At 40.9% G+C, this 26,485-nt stretch overlaps 1 protein-coding gene across 4 annotated transcripts in view; it reads right to left on the minus strand.

Moving 5' to 3' along the window:
* LOC125763901 (tubulin monoglutamylase TTLL4) overlaps positions 1-26,485 on the minus strand; it is a 73,081-nt gene that overhangs the window by 21,022 nt on the left and 25,574 nt on the right. Inside the window, exon 1 of one of the 4 annotated variants that reach the window (XM_049427595.1) lies at positions 13,406-13,519. The exons of 2 other annotated variants lie outside the window; for them this stretch is intronic. The gene's annotated coding sequence lies outside the window, so the exon portion shown is untranslated. Of the gene's footprint in view, positions 1-6,797; positions 7,551-13,405; positions 13,520-26,485 lie in introns of those variants that run through there. One more of the 4 variants, XM_049427594.1, reaches the window with a different exon arrangement.

A 26,485-nucleotide genomic window follows, 5' to 3' on the forward strand; every position in this document is an offset into this window, starting at 1 on the left:
TTTTGTTTTATGTCTTGAAAGCGAGCCACATGACGTGCCACTGTGCGGTGGCAGCGTCAGCGAAGGAAGAGGAACAAGGAGTCAGTCACAACGTAGGAGCCACAGAGGGCAGTAATAAAACGTTCTTAAGAAACCAACATATGGTGCCGTGACCAGGATAAGTGTTCATATTCAGTTTGGTTAACGTTTACAAGTCTTAGTGGCAAGTCCTAAATGGAAAATCAGCCTCAGCACCACTCGGAGGAGTCGGATGAGGAAGTTTTCGAGGGTTTCTCGCAAGAGGATTTCCGAGAGAAGAAGAAATCAAGCAACGAAGACAAAATGGAGTCGTTGAAGGCAAAAATCGCTGAACGTGAAGAAATCCTGCGATGCTTGCAACGGCAAGAGGATTTTTTGCATAATTTCACGCCAGGTGATCAAAAATTTGTGCAAGCTAGGTTGCGACGCGTCCGATCATGTTTGGAGCAGTTCCAGAACGTAACAAGATCAATGCGTTTGATCGAAGGATCGGTAGCGGCGAACGAAGCATTATTGGATGAAACAGATGAACGATGCATGGTGTTGATTGGGGAATTTGAAGAAAAGCTTCAGAGTTTTACGAGCAAAAACGTCATGCCGGTCAGTGTTAAGGAAGAAAAAAGAGTTCGTCTACCGCGGCTTGCGCTTCCGGAATTTTCCGGGAACTATGAAGATTGGTTGCCCTTTCACAGTTTGTTCGTGTCAGCAGTTCATGAAAATACCGGAATAACTGATACTGAGAAAATGATGTATTTAAAAGGGGCTTTGAAAGGTGATGCATCGAGCGTTGTGGATGCTTTTCCTACTTGTGGTTCGGCGTATGAAGCTGCTTGGAATGCTTTGAATAAAAGATACGCGAACGAGTATCTTTTGAAGAAAAGATACACAAAGGAACTGTTGCGTATGCCAAAAATAAAAATGCGAAAGGCAAAGGAAATCCACCATCTTATCGAGGGTTTTGAGCGTAATACAAAGCTGCTTGATCAGCTCGGCGAAAGTTCTTCGAACTGGGGAATGCTATTGGTGGAATTAGTGCTGTCCAAATTAGACGAAGAAACACAGCAAAAGTGGGAACAGCATTTGGAAGACAAAAGCGTGTGCTCAGTGGAATCGCTGTTCGAATTTCTTCGAATGGAGTGTCGTGTTTTGGACGCTACCGCGGTTGATCATCGAGCGTCGACCAGTTCTCAGAAAAACGATCGTCGTGTGGCGAACCTAGCAACAGAACAACAACAGAATACATGCGCGCATTGTGGAAAGCTTCATGCCATCGCTTTGTGTAAGGCATTTTTGGAATTGACAGTGGATGGACGGTACGATGTGGCTATCAAGAAAAAGTTGTGCCTTAACTGTCTGGCTCCAGGCCATTGGGCTGCGAAGTGTTTTTCTCGGGCGAGGTGCACGAAGTGTGATAAGCGTCATCACGAAACGTTGCATAAAGAAGGCACGAAAGAAGAACCTACGGTGGGCGCAGTGACCATGTTAACATCGTTTCCTAAGTCCAAATCTGCAATTTCAAATCAAGTGATGTTATCTACAGCTATGGTGCAAGTAAAGTGCAGAAATGGAAACTGGATAGCCGTTAGAGTGCTGTTGGATAATGGGTCCCAGGTCAATATAATGACCAATGATCTTCATAAGCGTTTGAAGCTTCCTAAGTGTAGTGAGTCAATCGTTGTCTCTGGAATCGGAAATTTGACGAAAAATGCACCAATAACGAGAACATTCGTCGCGTCAAACGACAGAGCATTTTACGAAGATGTAAACTTTTTAGTGATGTCAGCGATAACAGACAATCAGCCTTCGAAGAGCGTGCATATTGGTATTGATAAGCTTCCCAAGAATATCGTTTTAGCTGATCCCAAGTTTGACGAGAAGGGTCCTATTGACATGCTGCTAGGGGCAGAATATTTCGCAGATTTTCTGCATCCGAAATGTGAAATTATTCCGGCTAGCCACCATCACCCGGCGTTCTTGAAGACTGTTTTCGGATGGGTAGCAGTAGGAAAAACGATTTCTGCTGAAGACTTCAGGGTGAGCTGTAACATCGCTACGATCGAAGGATCTTCCGAGAATTTGGCACAATCCATCGAGCGCTTTTGGACAATAGAAGAACTACAGCAATCTCCACAAGTTTCGCAAAAGGATATGGACTGTGAAGCAAGTTTTGGTCAGCATCATCGGGACGTCAATGGGAGGTATGTTGTAAGGTTACCGTTTCAGGTTGGTTTGCAGGAAGGCTTGGGGAAATCCAAAGAAAATGCGACCAAGCGGTTCCTCCAGTTAGAGCGGCGCTTTAACAGAGATCCAACCCTGAAGAAAGAATATTCCGCGGTAATTGCAGACTACATTGGCAAAGAATACATGAAGAAAGTCATGATAGATGAAACAACCGATGACCCGCAAAACCATTACTACCTTCCGCACCATCCTGTTATCAAAGCTTCAAGTACAACCACCAAGATAAGGCCAGTATTTGATGGATCCGCTAAAACTGACACAGAAAAATCATTAAATGATCTGCTTTTAGTTGGACCAGTCATACAAGAATCTTTATTCACTTTGTTACTCAAGTTCCGCATGCGAAAGATTGCTTTGGTTGCTGATATTAGGCAAATGTATCTGCAAGTAAAGGTACACCGCGACCACACACGATATCAACGAATTTTGTGGCGCGACTCGCCGGACAAGCCGATCGATGTTTTCGAGTTACAAAGGGTAACATTTGGACTGGCATCGTCGTCCTTCTTGGCAACTCGCGTGCTGCAGCAGTTGGCGTTAGATGAAGGCGATAGTTTCCCAATGGCAAAATCAGCATTACTGGAGGATTTTTACGTTGATGATTACATCGGAGGCGCCAACAGTGAGGAGGAGGCCATCCAGCTACAAGCTCAGCTAACATGTTTATTGGAAAAGGGCGGTTTCCATTTGACGAAATGGAACAGCAACATAACAAACGTATTGGATAATGTGCCGGCGGAAGATATGGCATCTTCCAAGGTAAAAAACTTTGAGGCAGTTGAAGAGCCGACCAAGGCTTTGGGAGTTTCGTGGAATACTGAAACTGATAAGTTATTTATCAGCACTAGCCTCCAGAATAGCATCGATACATGGACTCGCCGGAAGGTGTACTCATTGGTGGCAAAGATATTTGATCCGTTGGGTTTGGTAGCGCCTGTCACAGCCTGGGCCAAGATTCAAATGCAAGCCTTATGGTTGTCAACACAAAGTTGGGATGAACCCATACCTAGCCACATGGAAAGGCGTTGGAATGACTTTTATGCGCAAATTCCTTATCTTGCTAGCATACAGTTTCAGCGTTATGCTATCGTCGATGATCCTGCAACTTTGCAACTGCACTGTTTCTCAGATGCTTCCGAGGCAGCATACGGAGCATGCATTTATGTACGCGCAGTCGATTCCAACGGAAACGTAAAGGTCACTCTGCTAGCAGGAAAATCCAGACCAGCCCCACTAAAACGTATAAGCTTGGCAAGATTAGAGCTCTGCGGTGCGTTGTTGTCAGCTAAATTGCAGAAAACTGTTCGCCAAGTATTTGGATTTTTAAATACGAATGTGTATATGTGGACAGATTCTACTATCGTGTTGCATTGGATACGGTCGCCTTCGTACACGTGGACTACGTTCGTCGCAAACAGGGTTTCCCAAGTGCAAGAGCTTGCTAAAGAGTGTAAGTGGCTTCATGTTAGGGGAACAGAGAACCCGGCTGACGTCGTTTCCAGAGGGGCGCTTCCGCACGATCTGCTGTTGAAGGAATCCTGGTTCCATGGACCGTCTTGGATGGGGTTATCTGAATCGCAATGGCGTACGAGTTATCCATCGGATATGCCGGAAGATGAAGTAATCGAGAAAAGAATCTGCACGACAGCAGTGCTTAAAACTGATGAACCTGAAGATTGGTGTGCCAGATTTTCCAACTTCGAAAAATTGTTGCGGGTAACAGCTCGTTGTTTGAGAGTTGTTGGCAAATATCGGCATAAAGAAGTAAAGCAAAACAGTGATAAGTATTTATCCATCGAAGAGCTCAGGAATGCTAAAATGGTTCTCGTGAAGCGTTTGCAACAGCAACATTTTGCTTCAGAGATAAGGGAGCTTGCGAACGGGAAATCAGTGCCCGCGAAATCAAATATACGAACATTGGGAGCATTCCTGGATGAAAGTGGTTTTCTGCGAGTTGGTGGCCGCCTTCGCGGAAAGGAAATGGAACTCGGCATCAAACATCCTTTAGTGCTTCCAAAAAGGGCGCAGTTCTCGAGATTAGCAGCGGAATACTATCATCGCATATCGCTGCATGGGGGACCTACAATGACACTCAGCATGATGCGGAGGGAATTCTGGCCGTTGCAAGGGCGATCTTTGGTGAACAAGGTCTGCAGAAGTTGCCTTCCATGTTTTCGGCTGAGTCCGGCTCTTATACAGCAACCGCAAGGCCTACTGCCAGCAGAACGAACCTCACCTGGCAGACCGTTTGCAGTTGTAGGAGTGGACTTCGCTGGTCCCGTCTACTTAAAGCCAGTCCATCGTAAGGCAGCATCGGAGAAAGCATATATTTGTGTTTTTGTATGTTTTTCAGTTAAAGCGGTTCACGTCGAGCTTGTGGAGTCGCTTTCTACCCAGGCTTTTATGGCTGCTTTTCATCGGTTTGTCGCTAGAAGAGGTCTACCGAGCCAGGTTTATTCCGATAACGGGCTCAACTTCCAAGGAGCGCGGAACCATCTCAAGGAGCTTTACGATCTGTTGCGGAGTGATTCAGCTAAAGAGGCAGTTTTGAAGTATGCAACGGATGCCGGAATCAAGTGGCATTTCATCCCGCCGCATGCTCCCAACTTTGGTGGCCTATGGGAGGCAGCGGTAAAGGTGGTGAAGCGAACCATGACGAAGGTGATAGGAGAGCGACGATTGTCGTTTAGCGACTTGGCAACTATTTTGTCTCAGGTTGAGGCACAACTGAATAGCAGACCCCTGACGCCACTATCCGAGGATCCGGCGGAGCTAAATGTGTTAACTCCTGCGCACTTTCTCATCGGTGCGCCGTTAAACACTGTTCCCGAAATTGATGTCACTGCGGTTCCGGTCAACCGATTGCGGCACTACGAGCAATTGCAGCTTATAATTCAAACCCACTGGAAGCGGTGGCGTGGGGAATACTTATGTGAATTGCACAATGAAAACCAGCGTAGACGTGTTGCCGTTCCTTTAAGTGTGGGGCAAATGGTGATTTTAAAGGAAGATGGAAAAATGCCTTTGCAATGGCCTCTAGGACGCATTTCTAAACTTTTTCCCGGATTAGATGGGGTAGTAAGGGTCGTAAATATTCGCACCAAGTTAGGAGAGTATAAGAGACCGGTCTCGCGCATATGTTTGCTACCATTCGAAAATGAAAAGATGTAAATAGAAGTTTATTTGGTAAATTTCTGCGAAATTTAGGTGGCCGCCATGTTCAGTTTGGTAATATATTTTTTGTTTTATGTCTTGAAAGCGAGCCACATGACGTGCCACTGTGCGGTGGCAGCGTCAGCGAAGGAAGAGGAACAAGGAGTCAGTCACAACGTAGGAGCCACAGAGGGCAGTAATAAAACGTTCTTAAGAAACCAACAAATATTTTTTTTCAACATTATTTTTCTGTTTTTTTTCAACAGAATGAGAATTAAGTAATTTTAAAAATTATACCAGAAGTGCAGTCTTTTTCTATCTATTGGCATAATGACCTGCTGTCTCATACCTGTCTTTTGTGTGACGATGAACATTCTCGATGAGATTTGATACCGGTCCTGTCCTGTAATATACCCACGCCGCTCCGTGTTAAGGGTTACATAGTTATGTACAAGGGCTCATATTAGGCGTTTCCATATATCACTGAGGTATTTTGATTGAATTTTGATCAGCCAAATACAAAAATGATTAACGGCTTCAAATCGCGTTTGATGACTTTCTGTGTTTTCTATCTATGATCTATAATATTTTTGCATCTTTTTCTCTTTCATCATCATTATCACTACAGTCTGCAGGGGGTCTTGGCTTGCCATTTCTGACTTTCCTTGCCGATATTCACCAGTTGCAAGATAGTCAAGTACCGCGTACGGGGGAATGGTCCGCGTGGAAATTGGTACTGGTCCTATCGTGTGAAGGACCAACCTTGTCTCCACCACAATGTGATTTCGTTTTTTTAGGACGAATTTCAGACCACAAAGACGTGAGGCATTTGCTTGCTGATTTTGTGTTATCTAAATCCCATATTTTGTGAATAAATCCATGCTGATAGGATGCGATTCTGACCACACATTAGACAAAGAAATCGTTATTATCTTGCGACTGCATGGTGAAATTATTTTCACATCAACCGATGCATTAAAACGAGCATTCTTTTGTCACAGCAAAACGATGCTTCGTAAACTCGGTACAAGCAAACGATTGGTTACGCGATTTGTTGATATGTCCAGGCCGACATGCGTGTTTCGTGCTCAATATTTTTGAAACATCGTAGAATTCACGTGTTTTACGAAATCAAAATCGCGTACTCATGATTTTTCTCGCCGTCATTCTCATGCTCATCGCCAGCCAGCTCTCTTTCGCTCTCAGCTTGCTCAACGCTCATGCGAACGTTCATTCATAAACCGCGTGAAAAGAGGCGAAAAAAATGCTACACGAAAAAATAAACCAAAACTACATTACAAGGAGAACATGGCACGCAACGAACGGCGAGCATAAAAGCGAACGCAAAATAGCAACCACGAAGGCGACCTTCGCGCTTTACTTACCTTCGGCGGAAACGCACCACAGGCTGCGATATTCTGCGAGATTACTTTCCCACTACAATCTGCCAACAAGCTGCGCCCGTGCGGTGCTGGCTCGTACGTAAGAACAATGGCGCTGGGTTCTTCCTTTTTACGGTACACTGCTACCCTTTTTGGTGCTGTCAATGCCAGAGAAACATCCGAAATGATAATGCCCTTATTTTGCACACCGAACCGATGTTACTGTCACACGCACGCACGATCTCGCTACACCAAAGGGCAAACACTCGATCATAACATTTGCACACCAATGCACGTAGCCATTAATTCGGTGAAAAGTATGGCGCACACGGTTAACCACAAACGCGAAGCCAAACGTAATCGCCAGACACGGTCCACAACGTCCTTGCTAAGGTTAGCAGCCACGACCGCGACAAACAAGGATAATCTGAATGTTGCAAAAATTGAACAAAACTGATTACTCGTCAGCTCCACACACAACAACGCCGCCAGGTGATGCTTTGGCGATGATGGTGGAAATCGAACCGTGTTGAAGGCAAACGGCGTGCCGTACGCTGTACCCCGCAGGGCAAATGTATCCAATTGTACACACTTACGGTGGGGTTTTTTGCCGTTCGGTGAGCGTTTGCCCGTACACTTTTGCCGCCCAATTCGATGGACAAGCTTACCGAGGCCTCAATTTTTACGGAAGTTGAAAAATGCACACAAGAAACTCTTCAAAATAGCGGAAAATAAACACACACATTTTCTTTCCGACGCGTATGACGTTTATTGTGTAAGCCAAGGTGTATATAGTTCGCTGAAGCGTTTCGTGTCTGGTCAGTTTTGACAGTTGTGAACGCATGCATTAAGACCTGTTTACACTTGCTTTGGTTTAAAATTAAAAAATGTGTGCGATGAGATTTATTTTAATAAAATGTATATTACGTTGGAAATAATATTATCTGATAGGACATTTTCCAAATCCATTACACATTTTATATTTTCGAGAGCATCATTGTTTTTATGATACGTTGGTGTAAACATCGCACGTTCATTACGTCCTTTTCTTTGTGCATAGGAAAGAGCCTCTATTGTAGCTGACAAGCAGAATATATTACGTTGTTGTGAAACAGTCATCTAAACCTTTTTGTCATGAAACTATTCGTTTCATTTATCAAAGTGGGTAAAGAGACTAGGTGGGCTTATCCCTAACGATTTGACACCTGCGCTGTAGAAAAATGAATTAAAATTTGACGTTTGTGGGTTCGATTTTTTGTCAATGTATGTGTGCGAATCATTCGGAGTGTGCTGTGTGTGTGAGTGAAAATATACGTATCACAATCGAACCCATAAACGTCAAATTTGTTTTCAATATGTCTACCGCGTCAAAGCTATAAGCCCACCTAGTCTCTTTACCCACTTTGTCATTTATCATGAATTTAGAGCGCAACAAACCAAAGAAGAAACGGAATATTATTTGTTCAAAAATCAACACACCTGAAAAACTATCAACCTCGGATTAGCGAAGAATGGATGGAACGCTTAAAATTTAATTTGTTTATTTGAATTTACTTCAATATTATGCTAAAAAAACATACAATATCTATGCAAACAATTAAACAGAATAAAATATCCAATAATGAACAAATAGAACAAACAACACAGAGAGTGAAAAATAAGCGTCCGCCCAATGTAAACTTCAAAACAGCCCTGAAACATCGCGTGAAAGTGAAATTGAAATTTTAAACTTGAAACGGTTTTTCAAAAGCTTAATCGTTAAGCTTATTTTGTGAAAGCATTTGTTGCTTTATTTCGGTATTTGTAACAAATTCGTGTAATGTTCTTATATTTTACATATTTCTTGCTGATTTTGTTTTAAGTAAAAGACATAATCTAAAATATTCTTCATCTTTTACGATTGACAACATAATTCAAAGCTTTTGTACATCATTTATCGCACTTTCTCGTTTGTTTTTTTTCTGGTGGTTATAATATGTTTTTTTTTTGTAAAAATGTACACAAACTTTTGTAGACTTAAATTGACTTAATTGTTAGAAAATATGTGCAGACAAGCGGTACCTTCCTCAATGTGTTTTCCAGTTTAGTTCCAAGGATCGTAAGTATCGAATGACACAGACACGTGAAAAAAAAACCCAACACGGTGCGTAGGTAATATTGAAGGGTTAATTCGTGTGCCAACGTTTTTTGTTGTGTTATGATGTGCAATTCTTTACAACAGTAAATTTGGTCCATCCTTTCGTGAAGAAGAAGATATACCAGTAACTAAGAAAGAACACCATAAAAAAGGGATAAAACGAGGGAGAGAAAGTTCAGCTGAAACTCGACAAAAAAAGTGGAAACATAAAAGGGGTAATCGAAAGAAAAGGGGGAACATGCAGGGGCGGCTTTTTGCTTTGGTAAACTTGACACTTTCACGCCGCCGTGCCGAGGGGCCGGTAGAGCGCGGTGTTTTATTCTCGCGCAATTGCTGCTGGATGCCGATGGTGAGGTTAATTCGAACATTTGATTGTACGAAAGAATCCTTTTCCCGCCCCGCCCGAGGTACGGATGCTTGCTTCCTGTGCCGTAATTGAATAATGAAATGAAAATACTTAACCTAGAGATTCGTTGAACATCTAGTCGAGGGAGGAGCAGCATTCAGCGTTTGAAGAAAGGATGAAACGAATAGCGGCGATCCTTTCTTGTGCGTAAGAAGAAAAAAAAAACAAGGACGAAACGCGATTTTTGTAGGAGTTGATCACGATTGTGGGCCCCAAATAGTAGCGCTCTGTTATTACAATTTGAATCACAATATTTTCGATTTGTTTTCAAATAATCCGAACCGTACCAACCGGAGCACCTGAACAGATAGAAGGTTAGAGGCAAATAAAAAAAAAACAAAAAAAAAGAACTATTTGTTTGTGAGGATCCAGATGTTGTGGGAAGGTTGAGATGATTGTGGGTCTTTTAACACAATACTGAATGAAAGGATGGAACTAAAACAAGCCGAAATTATCACACGATCACTCTTGTATCCTCTAACCCTGCACCGTAAATGACACCGACAAAGTGGCCCCCCGAGTCTGGTGGACTCCGTTAGGTGCTGAATCGTGAATTAAACCATCCTGCTTGATTAATGTTTGCGGCCTCGTAAATCATAATTAATCGATCGATTTGTTTTTGCTCACTGTCCCTTATTTTGTTCCAGGCGAAAGCGATCGATTTGTTTTTGTGGTGGATTTGTTTTCGACAAACGAACTCTATGATTGGAATAGGAGGAGAGAGAGAGAGACAGAGAGAAAGAGAGGGGAATATTTTAGAAATTGAATAAAATATGATCCCATCTAATGATGTCTGTTGTTGGGCAACCTAACGAGATCATCCAACAGCGGACGTGAATCGATCGGGTGAGATCAGCATCAGCTGCCCGTGATTTAAGCACAAACATCATCATCATCATCATCATCGTGATACGTTGTTTGTGCCAGAAATCGTCACCTTTCCTTCTTCAGAAGGCGGTCTTTTAGGCAGGAATGAGAAAAAAAGGCAACATTCAAGAAAATCAATCCAACTACAACAACACTGCAACACGAAATAAACAATAAGGTGCTAATAGTGTGCCGCGTTTTGCTTCGCCATCATCGATCGTCACCGACGTGAAGCGGAATCCATTTGTAAAAACGCTTCCCCTCGCTGGTGTTATAAAAAGGTGGACGACACATTCCGCAAGGACAACGGCAATTGTGTCACAATTGTTTGGTGTTTTGCTGATTGCGTGCGCAAGTCCTATCCGACTGGGTCCCATATGGTAGCTTCCGATCAGGTTCGGGTGACACTTTGATGTCTTTCTTAAAAGCAATCTCACACCACCGAAGGTAAAGGACAAGAAAGAAGTCAATTTTCTTCGACGAAAAAATAAAAGATGTCCTCGTGTGGTTTTTGGGCTCCTCTATTAGGCTTTGATGCTATTTTCTAGCAGCCGCCAAGGTATCGGTTCTGTGTGTTTGAGAGAATCTTTTCATTCGATCGCTTCCAGATTATGGCGGATGCGATCGATTGTGCGGCACGCCACAAACGTAAGATGATGCACTTTGATGACTCGCGCTTCGCAACGGCAACTGGCCAGCTGTCGGTTGTTAATATTGCGCTTTTCGTTTGCGGTACATTTTTTTTGTCTTTTAATAGTTTCGGTTGGAAGTTGCTCGGGTTCTGGACCCATTCACTTGACTGGGTTGGGTAACTAAAAATAAAGGATCCTGTGCTTTGTTGAGCGGAAAATGACGCATGACGTGATTCTTGTGCCCGGACTGTCCATAAACTGCTTTTATTTATATATCAGTATACTTTTTCAAAGTGTTTGATGTGGGTTTGGTACATGATTGTTTGCTAGAAAATTAAGAAAAACAGAAAAAAATCAATTCGTTAAACTTCATTGCTGGTTAAGAAATGTTTAGGGGTATTAATGGAGCTTCATAGCTGTATTAAAGAAACATAGTTTTTAGTACTCTATACCTTAAAATACAAAACAAAACAAAACAAAATCGAAACTGCCTGTGCAAAGCAGATTAATTTCCCTCCTTTTGGTCTGTTGTGTGATGTCTGAATTAGCAGGACGTACTAGAAATTATTTTATTATTTTTCGGGGGGCGGCCCGATGGTGCATGTGATAAACGGCGCCAGTCCGCACGGCCGGACCAGGTTCAAATCCCATCCGGACCGTCCCCCCGTAGCAAGGACTGACTATCCGGCTACGTGCTAAAATAAGTCTAGTAAGCCAGAAATGACCGGCGTAACCTGTAAGGTCGTTAAAAGCCAAGAAGAGAGAGAGACTAGAAATTATTTCAACGAAGTTCAGAATTGAGAAGAGATTCAATGCACGATCGTCAATATATTAGATTAATTATAGCTAAATTGAATAATAATTTTTGCTGTTTAAGTGCTATTTGAAAGTTTAACAAATCTTAAATACTGGTAATGCTTTTATGGTAAGATCTTTGTCTAGCAAAATAAGAGAAGGAATCTGTCCTACACTGATCTTTTCCCCTTTGAAAAGAGATCATCATCCTGTGTTCTCAATATGTTTCTTATTAGGCATTATGTTATTAAGAAGTACTCAAAAAATATTTCTTTTTCTTTGTAAAAAACTATTAAACAAAAATATTTTTTTAAACTGAAGTTATTCTAGCTTTTGTATAACAAATTATCAACCGTTGTCAAGCCCTGCAAATACATCGCGCTTAAGTGAGAGAGCGCGATGGAGAGAGGCAATGTGGACGCTCGCTGATTGGCTTAAAAGCATAAGAAAAGGAGGGGCAGATGTTTTACTGAAACGTTGCACAATAGGGCAAACTTGGGACATGGTGAATAAAGTTACATTTTTTTATATAAAGAATGAAAAGCTAAACAAAAATGTTACAACTTAACATTTTTGTATATGGTGAATGAAAAAAAAGGATTGTTGCAAATTAGCAAGGAAACCGTTCAAAGCGAAATGCTATTAAGATAAAGTTATAATTATCTAAATTTAGGAACAAATGGAGAAAAGAAATTATTTATTTTCCTTCATAAAATAACATGAAATACTTTCATCACACAATAGAATGCTAATTTAGCAAATTATTAACATTGTTTTGATACAGTCAAAGACACCGATTCGATGACAATCGATCGTTTAAGAACGGCCTAAATTATTTTTGAACAATCGTTTTTATGTTTAATCGCATAAAATGTGATTTTTTTTTTCAACAACTTCATAAACGAATGCAAACCGCCTAATCGCGTGTTTTCCCATCTTCAAACGATCGTTTTCGTATCTTATTTGCTGGCGCACAACCGGACGCGTGTATGTGTGACCGATCGTTAAGATAGTCACTAAATTGTGATATCACAGAATTGGAAGAGCTGATTTGGGGGTGAATGTTGTCCCAAAAGACGCAGCTATCTTGAAAATCCCTCGCTTCGCTTAATCCTATTTTGCACCACAATACGAGCAGAGTCAATTTAGATGGTGATAACTTTTATTTTACACGAGCGAAAGATCCACATCCTTTCAGACGTAAACAGGTGATTCCAATGTGAGGGAAATGTTCAACAGCGGTGGCTTGAGGGAGAGATAGGGGATGGAGGGAAATATTTTGAATAGATGCCTATCAGTGGGACAGTTTAAAACAGCTGCCACTAAAGTAGAGTTAATCCCGCTAGCCGCAACCAAATCGGAAAACAAATCAACAGAACGACAGAGAGAGAAAGAGAGAGAGATTGATAGAAAAAAATATTTAAAAAACGCACCCCCCAAAAAGAGACAACCAGAATAGAAAGAATGGGATGTTGTGGTGGGGATGGTGCGGTTCATTATCGTAACAATTCGTTGTCTAAGTCGTAACAAATTGTTGTGAAACACCCCCCAAAAAACACCGATCGCAGCGTTCCTGAGCGGCACTGATAAAAAGGAATAGGATCAAACTAGCCGCCGGTTTCAGGGCGCTTAACAATCGGAAATCCGAACGTTCTGATCGCATTTTCGGTATCGTTATGGTAATGTTTGGGGCCGCTGCAACGATCTAGACGACCCGAAAATGGCGCATAAAAAGTTGGATAACATGGTGGGGAAAGAATGGAAAATTGCTTACCTAAATCGCGCACCAATTCACCGCGCCCCGGATGACCGGTTTGATGATCTTTATCGGTGATCATTTATTTATGTTTTTATTTCGCTTTGTTTTACCTGCCCCAACACCTGTAGTGTGCGTTGCTGAAGAATGAAAAAATGTGGGAAAATAAAACATTAAATTATATTAGTGCTAAAATTAGAAACTTTGCATGAAACATTGATTGAAAAATTAAATCTTAATGTTAGTATTTTTTATGTATTGTTACTATTTTCTTGTTTTTTTATATAGTTTTATATGTTTTCTATATAGTTAACTGTAATGGTTATAGTTTAAAATAATCATTAAAAGTGCGATATTGGCCTTATATACTATTTACAGATGATCAGTTTTTATAAAACAGGGTTACCTAAACAATTTTTTTAAAGATATGAAAAAAAAAAATAGAAAATCAACAAGAATTTAACAAAAATAAAAGAAAAATTTATTAAAAATTTAATATTTTAATAACTTTTTATAGCATTTCTATGCAAAACGATATGATTAATTTGTGAATTATAATTATCATAAGAAAGATAGAAAATGGATCACATGATGATTTTATGTAAAAATATTTTCATCATCAACTATTTATAGTATCAGTCCAAGGTAAGCTAGAGAGAGAAAGAGAGAGAGATTGAGAGGGAGAGGGAGAGAGAGAGAATATTAAAATCCTACAAATATATGGATGAAGAAATGAGCATTGCCACAGCATCTCCCTCTACTTCGACACAACAGACACAATCAATTCGGCGGATAATGAAGTGTTTAAGCGGACTTTAGCGGACGGTGAAAGATGGTGTAAGCGCGTGTAACGTGCGTCTTTAACGTTTAAAAGGAAAGCCGAAAGTGGAGAAAAAGAAACCGCAACAAAAAAAAAACAAAACCTAAAGCTACCCTAGAAATAGCTCTGGAGGGGATGGGAAATCGCTTCCTTACGATTGGGGGACCGATTTTTTTAGGGGGGTTGGATAACTCACTCCCTCCTTCGGTTTTTTTGGCGGTTTTTGTTACTGTCTGCACACAGCAGTACAGCAGTTGCCCGTCGTCAACACTACATCTTTGACTGTTGATCGTCCGGTGATCGATCTGTTGCGTCGATACAGCCGCAATCCGTCGAACCGTAGTTTAATGCGTTAAGTGTGTACCACAATGGTGTACAAAATGGCGCTCGAATGTACTATGTGACACACAAGCAAAAAAAAAAAAGGAATGGGCACCACAATTCAGAAGAAATAAGTCAATTCGGGGGTATTGCAAATTGTTCGAAAATTGTTCACCTCACCTCAATCGTCCAACACCACCACCATCATCGTACGTCCCTCTGGACAGCAGGATTGATGGAAAGGAATTGAGGACACACCGAAAGGGTGATGGTATATTTATCGAATTTATGTGCTCCAGTATATGTGCTGTGAGCGCTCTGTTTCCGTATCTATATCCCCAATTTATTCCGCTAAAGACCGTTGTCCAACGTCGAGAGTTGTCGGTTTCGGTGGTCTTTGATCTTTTTACACTTTCCAGCCAAGTTTGATGTTTGATTTAGCGGATGGAAATGATACACAACGGTACCGTTTTGTGTGGAGATGTTCAACATGGCAAGTGACTTTACAGTACTCTCTCTCTTGGTGAGTTGTGAGAAATTGAGACCGGAATTTTGGAGTCTTTTCCGTAGTTTCTGATCTTCATTGATTTGGGAGATTTGCAATTACGGACACTGTCACCAGCATACTGTAGGGAAAAGGTAACCTTTGTTGCAGTATGGAAACATTTGCAAAGAAAAAGGAATGAAAACAATCAACAAAAAAGAATAAAGAATTGAATTTGCCTAGACCTACTGGTCACCTAACCCCGATTTGAATGGTCCGATAATCCGATTTGTGATTTTGTTTTTCTTTTTGCACAAGTTTGCTAAGGGAGAGCTGTTTTGGAAGGTTTATGGCAGAAAACGGAAACAACAGCAAAAACAATACTCCTGTGAATGTTTCCTGTTTTCAGAGGGGAATCGGTGGGAAGTCAAGAGGATCAATAGTCCCGGTAAAATTTGGTTCCGTTCTTGTGAATGGATGTGACGATCTACAAAGTGGATTTTGCGGACCAAGCAAACGGTCTACGAGTAAATTGGATCATTGTTTCGTTTTGTTTGCTTTCCACAAAACGATTGTTTGTCTACTCTGGTTGTGGAATTACTTTTTTGTAAAGTAAGGCAAAATCGGGTGATCTTCATTTGTCAACACGGACGAAAAGCCAGTTGCAAACAATTTCTATTTATATTCCTTATTTCCTATGGATTATTGAGATTTATATGAGTGAAAGAAAATCAGAAGTTCCTGTTTGTAAGTGAATATTTTCGTTAAGTAAACAGATGCCTTCAATAGACTGAAGAAAATCGATAATTGTAAAAATAAAGAATTAAAATGATAAAAGTAAACTTCGTAAACGAACTATTTCATCGCCATCAGAGCCGCCATGTTTGTTGCTAATCATGGTGCTACTGTCGGCCATATTTCTAACACTCTTCTCGAATCAAACAAAACACCAAGTAACAAAACAAAAAAACCCCATTAAAACACATCTATCAAACCCGGAGGGAAACAAGGGAATTGTAACAAAATAAAACAGAAATGCAAAAAAGTGAAAAAAACCCACCTAAATCCACTGCACGCTGCGCTCGCGCTTGTTTATTTATGTTTATTCACGATGGAATCAGTTACGGCTGTAAATCGTTTGCATTCCGAGACGATCACTACCGGGAAGGAGAGTCGTATTTATTTATGTAGTTGTTTCACGTGTGTGTGTGTATGCACATTTCGGTCTAATGTTCTGTGAGTAGTGCACAAAAAAAGGGGTTTACTTTTCCATGGATTCTATGGGTGGGTTGAGATTTTTCACGCGTTGTACGACGCGTTTTTGGTGGATTTTTTTGTTGTTATTGCCGTCTTTCCATTCGTTGCCCTGTCATGTACGAGATGGTACGACCGTTTGTCACTAACGAACAAGGACATCGGGCTCGATGTTATCGGGTTTTGTGAGGAAGCAACAAGGATAAGCTGAGATTTTGTACCGGCTGGTGTTGGTTTTTATTAGTGCTTCTGTTGTAGCCTGTTGCTAAATTGCTGAACAGTGATGGACGAAAAAAGGGAACACAATCTCTTAGATTTTTCTTCCGTCAATTAGTGATATGATCGTTGCAACGTAACTAACGAAATTTCGATTTTTAAGTAGTTTAAAGATACATTGGAGTAGTTTAAAGATACATATCGAATATGTATCACGAATAATAGGCACAACTCTTTATTTTTGATAAATATTAGTGTTGAGTGGACTTTTCGTAATAATAGGTGGACTTTTTTTCTAATGCTAGATGTAAATTTTCTCAGTTGCACTTTGCTAAATAATTCTACTCTATTTGGTCGTATACCAGAAAATTGTATCATTCCCTATTGAGGTTGTTACTTCTTGCCATGATCGGTTTTGCAATTAACATGTCAATTTACCTTTGGAACTGTCATTTCCGAGCTGCACGGATAATGGGACAGCCGGATAAAAGTTACCCGGATAATCGGCGTTCCACTGTATCTAGTATAAAAAGTATATTTTTTATGTTCATTATTAATGCACTATTCTTAACTATTTATTTAATTTAATTTTAATTTCCTCATTCGTTTTTCCCGATTTTTTTTTGCATATCTGAGGGTTCAACTAAAAACTAATGATACAAAAACGTTAAGCAGGTTTTATATTTGATGTTAAAATTGTCTCCGTTTTCTTAGAGTCGGCATGCACAATTTAATATGAAATTTAAAGCCCACTATTGCCATGATTGGTCCTCTCTCTTTCTTCTTGGCTTATCGACCTCTAAGGTCATGGCGGTCATTTCAGGCTTACTGGACTTATTTTTAACACCTAGCCGGACAGTCAATCTTTGCCACAGTGGTATGGTCCGAATGCGATTTGATATCCGGTGGTGGATGTCGTGTGGAACCAGCCCCGTTTATCACATACACCACTGTAGCCATAATTGAGCCACTTACCCACATATGTATGTTCCACATTTTTGTATTTAAAAAAAACAAAAAAAAATATAAAACATTTTCTCTTGATGCAAAAATTTGTACCTCACTGTTTACGGTAGGCTATTTGCAACTCTTTCGATTATCCGTTACAACAGTTGCTGCCGACTCCCTAGTGCCGAATCGAAGTGTCCTTTACATTGCCAAAGATTATCAAGAATAAAAGGGGGAAACTTCAATGTCAACCAACACCCAAATCCTAACCTCTTCATTAGCGAATTACAACCGGGAGGGTCCCCCTCGTGTGCACTATCGGCACGATCGCAGCCATGCTAAGGGATGCTGTAGTTCTGTGCTGTGCTGTGTAGTCCGGAAAGTCGGCCATAGTTTGACAGTTTACAGAGATTTAGATGGAAATGAAATGGTAACAAAAAAAAAACACACACACACACACAACATAGTAAAAGGAAATCCTTTCCATTACGTGCACGGGAACTAGTTCTTCAAGTTGTCGCCGTCATCATCATCGTATGGTGTTTTTGGGTGAATGTTTTCGTTTGTTTAATGGCCGCGATAAATTCGATACAAAAGATTGTACCATTGAGCCATATACACGTTTTCAAAATGGGGGAAGAGTTACGGGGGAACGGGGTTGGTTTGGCGGGTTTTTTTGTGTTCTGGTCCTAAAACATAGGGTTAGGCAAAAGGGGTTGTTGCGTTAATGCAGATGTAAAGACACCAGGGTGGAACCAATTCGTTTGTAAATATTACCAACTGTAATATCTGGGGAGAACTGGTTTCGAATAGTTACTCTAGCTGATGTGATTTGTATAGGTGTACAAGGTTATATATTAGGAAAAGGATTAGAAAATAATATTTATAATAAAGCTTGTTTCAGAAAATAATAAAAATATTATCGTTTGGCAATGTTTTTAGTCAACTTATTTGCAATTGATTGATTGTTTATTGTTGTTTATTTGTTAAATTGTTTATTTTCCTACCATAATTATGACCTTAAGAGTCGATAGCATCGATGTGATTGATCGTTAAATATTGTTTTATAATTTTCCTTCCTTGATTTGGGCACTGATTTTAGGCAGTGAATGCTACAGTTTGTTGGCACACATTTATGTCCAATGTCATCAATCAGCTAAAAGGATCAACGGTGCATACATTACCAGATCGAGTCTTTACGATCGGGTAGATGGCCCTCACCGAACAATAAAATGACACCAACTTTGCATATATGGCTATGCATCCTGCAGAAAGTGTGAACAAAGCAGGGAAACAGGAGGCCAATACCCAAAAAAAAAACATCAAACAAACCGTACGCACAGGCCCTTCCGTTGGACGAACATTCGCTTTGTTTGACAACTGCGATAAATGGCGGTTCGGAGGTTTAATTTGCATATTTAAATGGCTGTACTGCTGGCCGGGGTTTTTGTGTGTGCATGCGTCGTGCTAAACACGGCCTATTTCTAACCCAATCGGCCCAATCCAATCACTACGCATTCAGACCACGTGCATGCTAGTGGCGGGGCTGTGCATTATTCTTAGTTTGGGAGTTAGTTTCAGTGTTGTGTCGGCTAACTGGTTTAGTCGAAGGACAATTTTCCTGTTGTCCATGGGATGTGGTGATGAGATGCATCTGTTATTTTGTTGTTTCTGTAACTGCACAAAAAGGGAATGAAATATGAGGTGTTTCGAAGTGCGATTGAGTAGGGAGGTGGATTAGGAACGATAAATATTTGCCTACACTCACACACACACACACACACTGCTGATGATGACAAACTGTGTAGCATTTCATTCGAAATCCATTTCATTATCATTTCGAGCGCGGGTTCCGATTGGGTTCCGCTTTTGAGGGGTGTTCAGGGGTAACGAATGATGAATGTGATGAAGAAGCGTATGAATGCGTGAGTTTGGCAACAGTTGGAACTAATGTTTTAATAATGAGTGCGATTTAAAGCGATGGAGTTGCTTTGTTGTGAATCGCATCTAATCAACGATCTTGCGCTTATGATTTTGTGTCTCCCTTTTTTTTTAAACTGCCTATGGAAAACACTCTTCGGGATGGGAAGAATAAAGGTTTATCGTAAATTAAGGACTAATTTCTAAAGGAAAAACTTTCTTTTGAGATGACATATGAATGAATTCTTTATTGGAACTTGGAGTTTCATTCATCGCTTTCCCGATCCATTGATAATCGGAATCGTGGGAAAAGGTTATGGTTTTTATTTCACCCAGAGTCTGATCTATATAGCTCACGCATTGAATTAAACCTAAAAGTCATCGGCACGCACACAAAAACTGCATCAAAAGTACACACATTTTACGATGAATCATTTATCCTTTTACAACATCCTCCAAGGATGGTTGGAATATTAATTCATTCATTTTGATTTGCACCTAAACTTTAGTTCTCTCACCCGGGTTTGCTGTGTGGACCCGTTTTCTAATGCTAAACAAACAACAAACTATTCTCACTGACGTGTGTCCTCGTAACCTGCCACTGCATTTAGCGTACGGACCTGTGTCTCGGGGTGGACATCGAAGGTTTATTGTTGTTTATTGTACCAGTGAAGATCGCGTCAAAGATGCCGCCAAATGTGACTTTTCTAGGACAACAATCAGCTCCAGAAGACGTGCTTGTGTAGTGCAGGTTCCTCCAAACCCAGAAAGGTAGGTCTCAATTTCTCCCGAGCTCTATTTTATCCGATTAAGAAAAAAAAACCACTGAAAACGCAGCGTCCCATTTCTTTTCTTTTCACCAGAACAATTCGATTTTGTTTGGTCGGCATTTTTGGAAGACCGCATCTCACCGGTAAGTGAGATGCGTGCACGCTGAAAGGCACAGAAATACCGTCGCAAGGATCAAAAGCGGGGTCGAAAATTAAAGAATGAAGTGAAAGGCTTCTGAAGGAAAGCATTTTACTTTGCCGACAGAAGGATATGGCCGTCAGCGCCACGGTACGATGAGAGAAGCTCTTTCACTGCTCATCTTCACCTCTCATTGGTGAGTTTGTTAGAACTCATCTCGCACAGATCATGATCTCACTATAGAGCGTGGTGAGAATGAAAAATACGGATATCATTCCAAGGATTCATGAGCAATGGCGGAGAGAAAAATTGGTTGCATTTCGGTGTCGAAGGTTTTGTCATTTTTAAAAAATTCTTAACAAAAAAAGTGTGTTTTCGTTGCTTCTCATGTTCTTCTATGTCGCCAAAAGGTTTCGTTCAACATTCGGTACCGCTCTAGTACGGTTGATCATTGTTAAGGTGAGACATGTTCAAAAGTGTGATCGGTTTTAATTTTTGTTTGTCAACTTTTTTTCCCCTTATTTGAGCTGTATCTTCGCTTTACGAAGCTGTTGGATATATTTATCATTCGCTCCTTCATTCATATCCGTCCAACATGATCGGTTCATTTGTACGAGGTACGATGAAAAATAGGAACAACAGCATAAAATAGATCGTGTATGTGATTTGTTAACGAGAAGCCAGCAGGAACGATTCCTGATTACTGTCCACGGTGAGAGAGAGGTAGAAGACAAGGGACATTGAAAAGAATGAAGCAACCAACGCAAAAGGTAAGTTTTGCCTATTTTGCGCCAAAGAGCACGCAAAGATCAAACGATTATTGCCGCAAAAAAGGAAAGGCAGATAATTTATTGACTTTTCATTAATATTGTTAACCGGATCCCGTTTTTGTTTCGTGTGAGTGTGTGTGTTTTCTCTCACTTACTACCAAAAACCTGTACGATGTGCTTCCAAGGGACCGCAAAAAACCCGATTGTAACAAAACTGGTCAGATTTTCAGGTGCACAAACAGAAATCCACGCCAAACACACTACCGACATAAAGCGGTTAGAACTTAATGATTATGGCTCACGTTGACATTTTCCATGTGGATCGTAGAGCCGCGACAGATTTATAGGAACGTGATCATTAATTCGTTTTCGAAATTTTGTACGTTCTTTTATATGGGTAAAACGATTGAAAATCATGCATGAAGAGATTGGTTTTTACATCATCACGTACATCACTAGGTAGTATGAGGTGGTGCTGTTTAATTGTGGTTAGATGTAATTAAAAACATTCAATTTATGTTACATGTGTAACCGCCATTTAAGTATGTGGCGGTTGTAGTCAACGGCTTTCTGAATGAGTTAAACTTGAATGCTATGTGGTCTTTGGAAGAGAGTGTATTGGGTGCACAATAAAGTTGTTGAACTTTAGTGTAATCGAATTATTTTCTATTTACAACTTTTATATTCATTTTATACATTTTTGCTGAAAGTAAGTTTTTTAACAATTTATTTATTTATTTATTTATTTATAACTAAAAATGCGTGTATTACAAACATAATTGATTATCACAAGGCATTTCCTCCTATGTTAATACTGTGCCTTATCCCGGACATACTCGGTTGTGATAGGTTTTTAATCTAAAGGTTTTTAAAATTTAAATTCGGCTTGATTAGAATAAAAAACAGCAACATCTTTCTTGTTGGGGCGGTCCGGTGGTGCATGTGAAAAACGGCGCCCGTCCACACGGCACGGACCGGGTTCAAATCCCATCCGGACCGACCCACCGTGGCATGGACTGACTATCCTGCTACGTGGTAAAATAAGTCTTGATACGGCCAGGCCGTTCTAACCGAGCAAAAAAAAATCTTTCTTGTAAATTTTAAAATCATTTCCCATGAAAATTAACAAAATAGCATTTGGTGACGCTGTTCATTAACATAAACTCTCGCTTCCCTGAAATTCCTCGATCGAAAGAGTTACTCATCGACAGCTTTTTTTAAATCCTGTAACCTGGAAAAATGCAGTAAAATACACTTAAATCACACTTATTATTCATTGAAGGCAGAAGAGCTTATTCTCGAGTGGTTAAAATGTAAAATGGTACGAGCAAAACTCCTACCTTTTTCTTTGCGCTGGTACTGCTATCCAATTTTCCTGCACCTTTACAAGTGAAACCGAGCGTGTACGAATTTTCACACTTATTAGCTTTGCTTTATCCTTCTTCGTTTTTTTTCTCTCCACTCTCTGCCATAAATCTGCATCCTTTTCCGTAAATCTAAATGGCAGCAGGAGTGAGAAGATGGATGACACATTTGATGCATGTTGTTTTCATTGGTAATGAATTCAAAAAAGCAACTGTTTTTCACCTTTTTTCCCTCGATTCCACCACATTCCATGGGAAACGGGCAAGAGCATTCGCGTTGATCGCGTCAAACGCGTTTTGGGTTTTTTTTGCTTTGTAAAGGATAAAGTTTGTCCCAGCCCGGGTTTCCTTCTCGCTGGCACCATTTATGAATATTTGTTTGGTTTGAAGTGCTCGCGATCCGTTCTGGTTGACAGACGGGTACCGAAACTTTAATTCTTTCCAATTTCTATGGCTAGAAATAGTCTTGAAAGGGGTTTTTTTCTGGTTCTCATTCTCAGCAAACTTTTCATCCCTTGCCGTCGTTTTTATTCGTACGCTTTATTGGCTGTATTTGAGACGATATATGTCCGGTGTGCGTTACTGGTGGATGGGCAGGCCTTTTAGGGAGATTTTTTTATATTTTTAATAAGCGAGAACTAAACTAGAAAAAAACCCCTTCCCATATGCAGCACACGCATGATTGTTTTGGGAATGGAAAAGCACACAGCACGTTGGTCATGGGTTGATGGATGTGATGGACAGTTTGTATCGCTTTTAGAAGTCATCCAGACATTATGACATGGGTGTCATTTTGAGTGTGTCTGTTTTGCTGCAGTTTTGTGACTCGTGGGTTTTGACCCGTTCGTATGTTCCATTGCGTGCAAAAACTAAAATCAAACCCGATCGCTTGACGATCAGTTTTTCACTTTCTGAAGACACAATTTTAAATACGTTCCAAGTCGAAATTTATCGCTCTAAAAGTACGGACGGTTTTGTACATCGGTTTCTCATAATTAATTGTCTTCAAATGATGCGCGAAAAGAAACGAATGCCGGCGTAAACGACCAGCAATGGTGCCCGTGTTGAAAATGTGTTCAATATCAATATTGAAAGTCGTCGCTGTCAAAAACGGAAAACATGCTACTTCCCTGCATACGACGTGTTTGTTACAGCAGAGGGGTCATTCATGTTGTAATCCATTCGGGAGGGAAAGACGCACACGGAACAGGGATGACAGTGTAGCCCTTCCCTAAGTGGTGTAAAATAGAGGAGTGTCTCTTCCGTTCACCATTCCCGGGTGTTTTTCCATCGACAGGGGTTGCATTCTATCCTTAATTCCGTAATGTTGCTTCCGCAGCCGTCAATTACACGTTAGCTGGTAACGCAGAAAAACTGAGAGACCCGGTGCAAAAAGGGGTCTCCCGTTCGGAAAACCATCCATCTGCATCGGTATCGAAAAGTGATCGGTAGCGAGCGAATGAACCGTACGGAATTGGCAGAATCCTTCGACGGACGGGGTGTGCGAAACCCCTGCGTTACGGGGTGGGTCGACTTTAATCGAATTATGGCACTTGATTTATGTGCGACTGTCGCACAATAATGTTTTAATTCTGTAACGCTCGCATTTTCCCCCTTCGTGGCTGGTTTTTGGAAAGCGATGGCGGAGGACGCACCGGCAAGATCACCGGCCATGTCAGTATTTGCTGAAGGAAGATTGTGAATAGGAAGCTGTTTTGAAAAGCCGTTTTGAAACGTCGGAATTAGCTTAATGTGAAGTTTCTTCGATGACAATAAAGCGAAGAGTGCTCGAAATTTTGGTTGAATCCTAATCGAACTTGGTAAATAGATGTTTATTTTTTTTTTAATTTTATGCAATTGAATGACTGGATGGTTGAGTTTTGAGAATTAAGATAATTAGCTGTTGTAGGAAAAGTTGAGGTTCCTTTTTCGAGGATAATCATGTTGTAACAAATAGTAACGACACCTTTAATCAGTTGTGCAGAAGATCCTAAACTTCAGTTCAGTTTTCAGAATTCTAATTAACAGACAAATTTCGTCAGTCCTAATATAAGTCAAAACTCAGAAGTAGAAAACTACAAAGTCTAAATTTCTATGTAAATTACAATAAAGTAAGCTTATATAAGAAAAAGGAAAGAACAGATTTAATCATTAAGGGCTACTAAGAAAATGATTGACTCAATGAAAGAGGAAAAACAATAAATCTTGGGCTTGGTTTTATTTGCTGCCTGAGCTTTTATATTGGAAGGGATATATCCTTGTTCTATCTTCAAAATTGGTCCAACTACTGGTGTACTGAGGAGTTTAATATATCTTCTATTCAGGATAATCTCATGATCGCGTGATTTGGCATTGAATCTAATACTGCAAAGGACGAGGAATCGATTTTTATATATGCACGTTTAGTTACGATATATACACCCGACTGAAAAAGGAGGCCGATAGGATTGGATTGAGGATCAATGCGACGAAGACAAAGTAGGATAGTAAGTACCACGGAAGACAAAGTAAATTTGACGCAGACTCTGGCCGTGATAGAGCTCGACTGGGAAGCGGAGAATCAGTTAACGGCGACAATCTCGAGGTGGTAGAGGAGTTCTGGTAGGATTGGAACTTCGAACCACAACATGGGAAATCGTGTCTCTACGGTCTCCACATACTCCTGCAAGCCAGAAAACTCCAGCAACACACGAAATGCACGATATATCGCACACTGATACGCCCGGTAGTACTCTACGGGTACGAGTCCTGGACTCTGCTAACGGAGGATGTCAATGCACTCGCTATTTTCGAACGGCGGGTGCTAAGGACTATCTTTTGCGGTTTGTGCGAGCAGGGCGTGTGGAGAAGGAGAATGAACCGCGAGCTAGCTGAGCTGTTGGACGGTGCAGATATCCTCACGGTTGTCAAAGCCGAAAGGATACGATGGCTTGGGCACGTGATGATGATGCCGGAGTCATGCCCCATCAGGAAAGTAGGTTCGGTACAAGCCGTAGAGGAGCATAACGAACTCATTGGCTGGATCAGGTGGAGTCGAACCTGTTGGAGATCTGATGCAGCCGTGGATGGAAAACTGCATCCCTAGACAAAGATTCCTGGAAACGGATTGGAGACCTGGTCATGTCTTCACGATATGCTCGACTATAAGCAGGCCAAGAAGAAGGAGAAGAAGATATCCACTTTTACTATCTCTATTTTTCAATTAGTCGACTTAGACGAGATAATCGAGAGAGTTCTATCAGCAGTGGAGTTGTCAGCAAAAAAAAAAGTATTCTCAAGATATGCCATGAATAAAAGAGTATTTCTGGAAAGAAATTACCTTTTTATCCATAAACTACTAAGCATCATGACTAAATTATGTTTCGAGATCAGTTTTATTTTATTCTCCTATCATGTGTTGTACGCAAATCTAAAGACCCAACACAAATAGCATTTGTACAGCAAACTACTGTCCAAAAACTTCAAGACATCAAAGCTACCGAAACATTTCAGCTTCTACTTTTCTAACACACTGATTACAGCTGCGTGTGTTGCGTGTTCACACACGTACAAAAACAATGAAAAGGAAGCAACGAAAAACACACCTCAAAGAAAGGCTTTGGCCGCTCTACCACCGCTGACAACAGAAAACAAAACCACGTATCAGACTAATAACACGTTTAGGTAAACAAAACTTTAGGAAAAATCATAGATAAGTACAGGTGCGAATTAAACAAGATGACGGAGCGCCTTTTTCCTCGTCCCGGTCGGTGTACAAAGTCAAAAGAGTCAAAAGGCGCTAAGGTACACGGGGTTGGCCGCACTGTAGGTTGCCGCATCGCTGCTGGTTAGTCGGTAAGTCCCACGGGAGCGCCTGGAACGGAGTTGCGCGGTGTGCTTCTGGCCGTACTGTGACTGTCCACTTTAGGTTTCTCGCTTCTTCGTTGCCGCTTGTTGTAGACGAGTGTTTGGCGCGATCGAGTCCACCTTCCCACCCAGCATAGGACGCGGTTGCAATTCCTGCCACCTTTTTTTTTCAAACTAACGTCCATCACGGAGGGCTATTGTTCGTGGCGTCGCCGCCATCCGGTTGGGTGCATAAATAAACACATT

This window comes from Anopheles funestus, chromosome 2RL, assembly GCF_943734845.2.
Source record: "Anopheles funestus chromosome 2RL, idAnoFuneDA-416_04, whole genome shotgun sequence".
Taxonomy (NCBI): Eukaryota; Metazoa; Arthropoda; class Insecta; order Diptera; family Culicidae; genus Anopheles; species Anopheles funestus.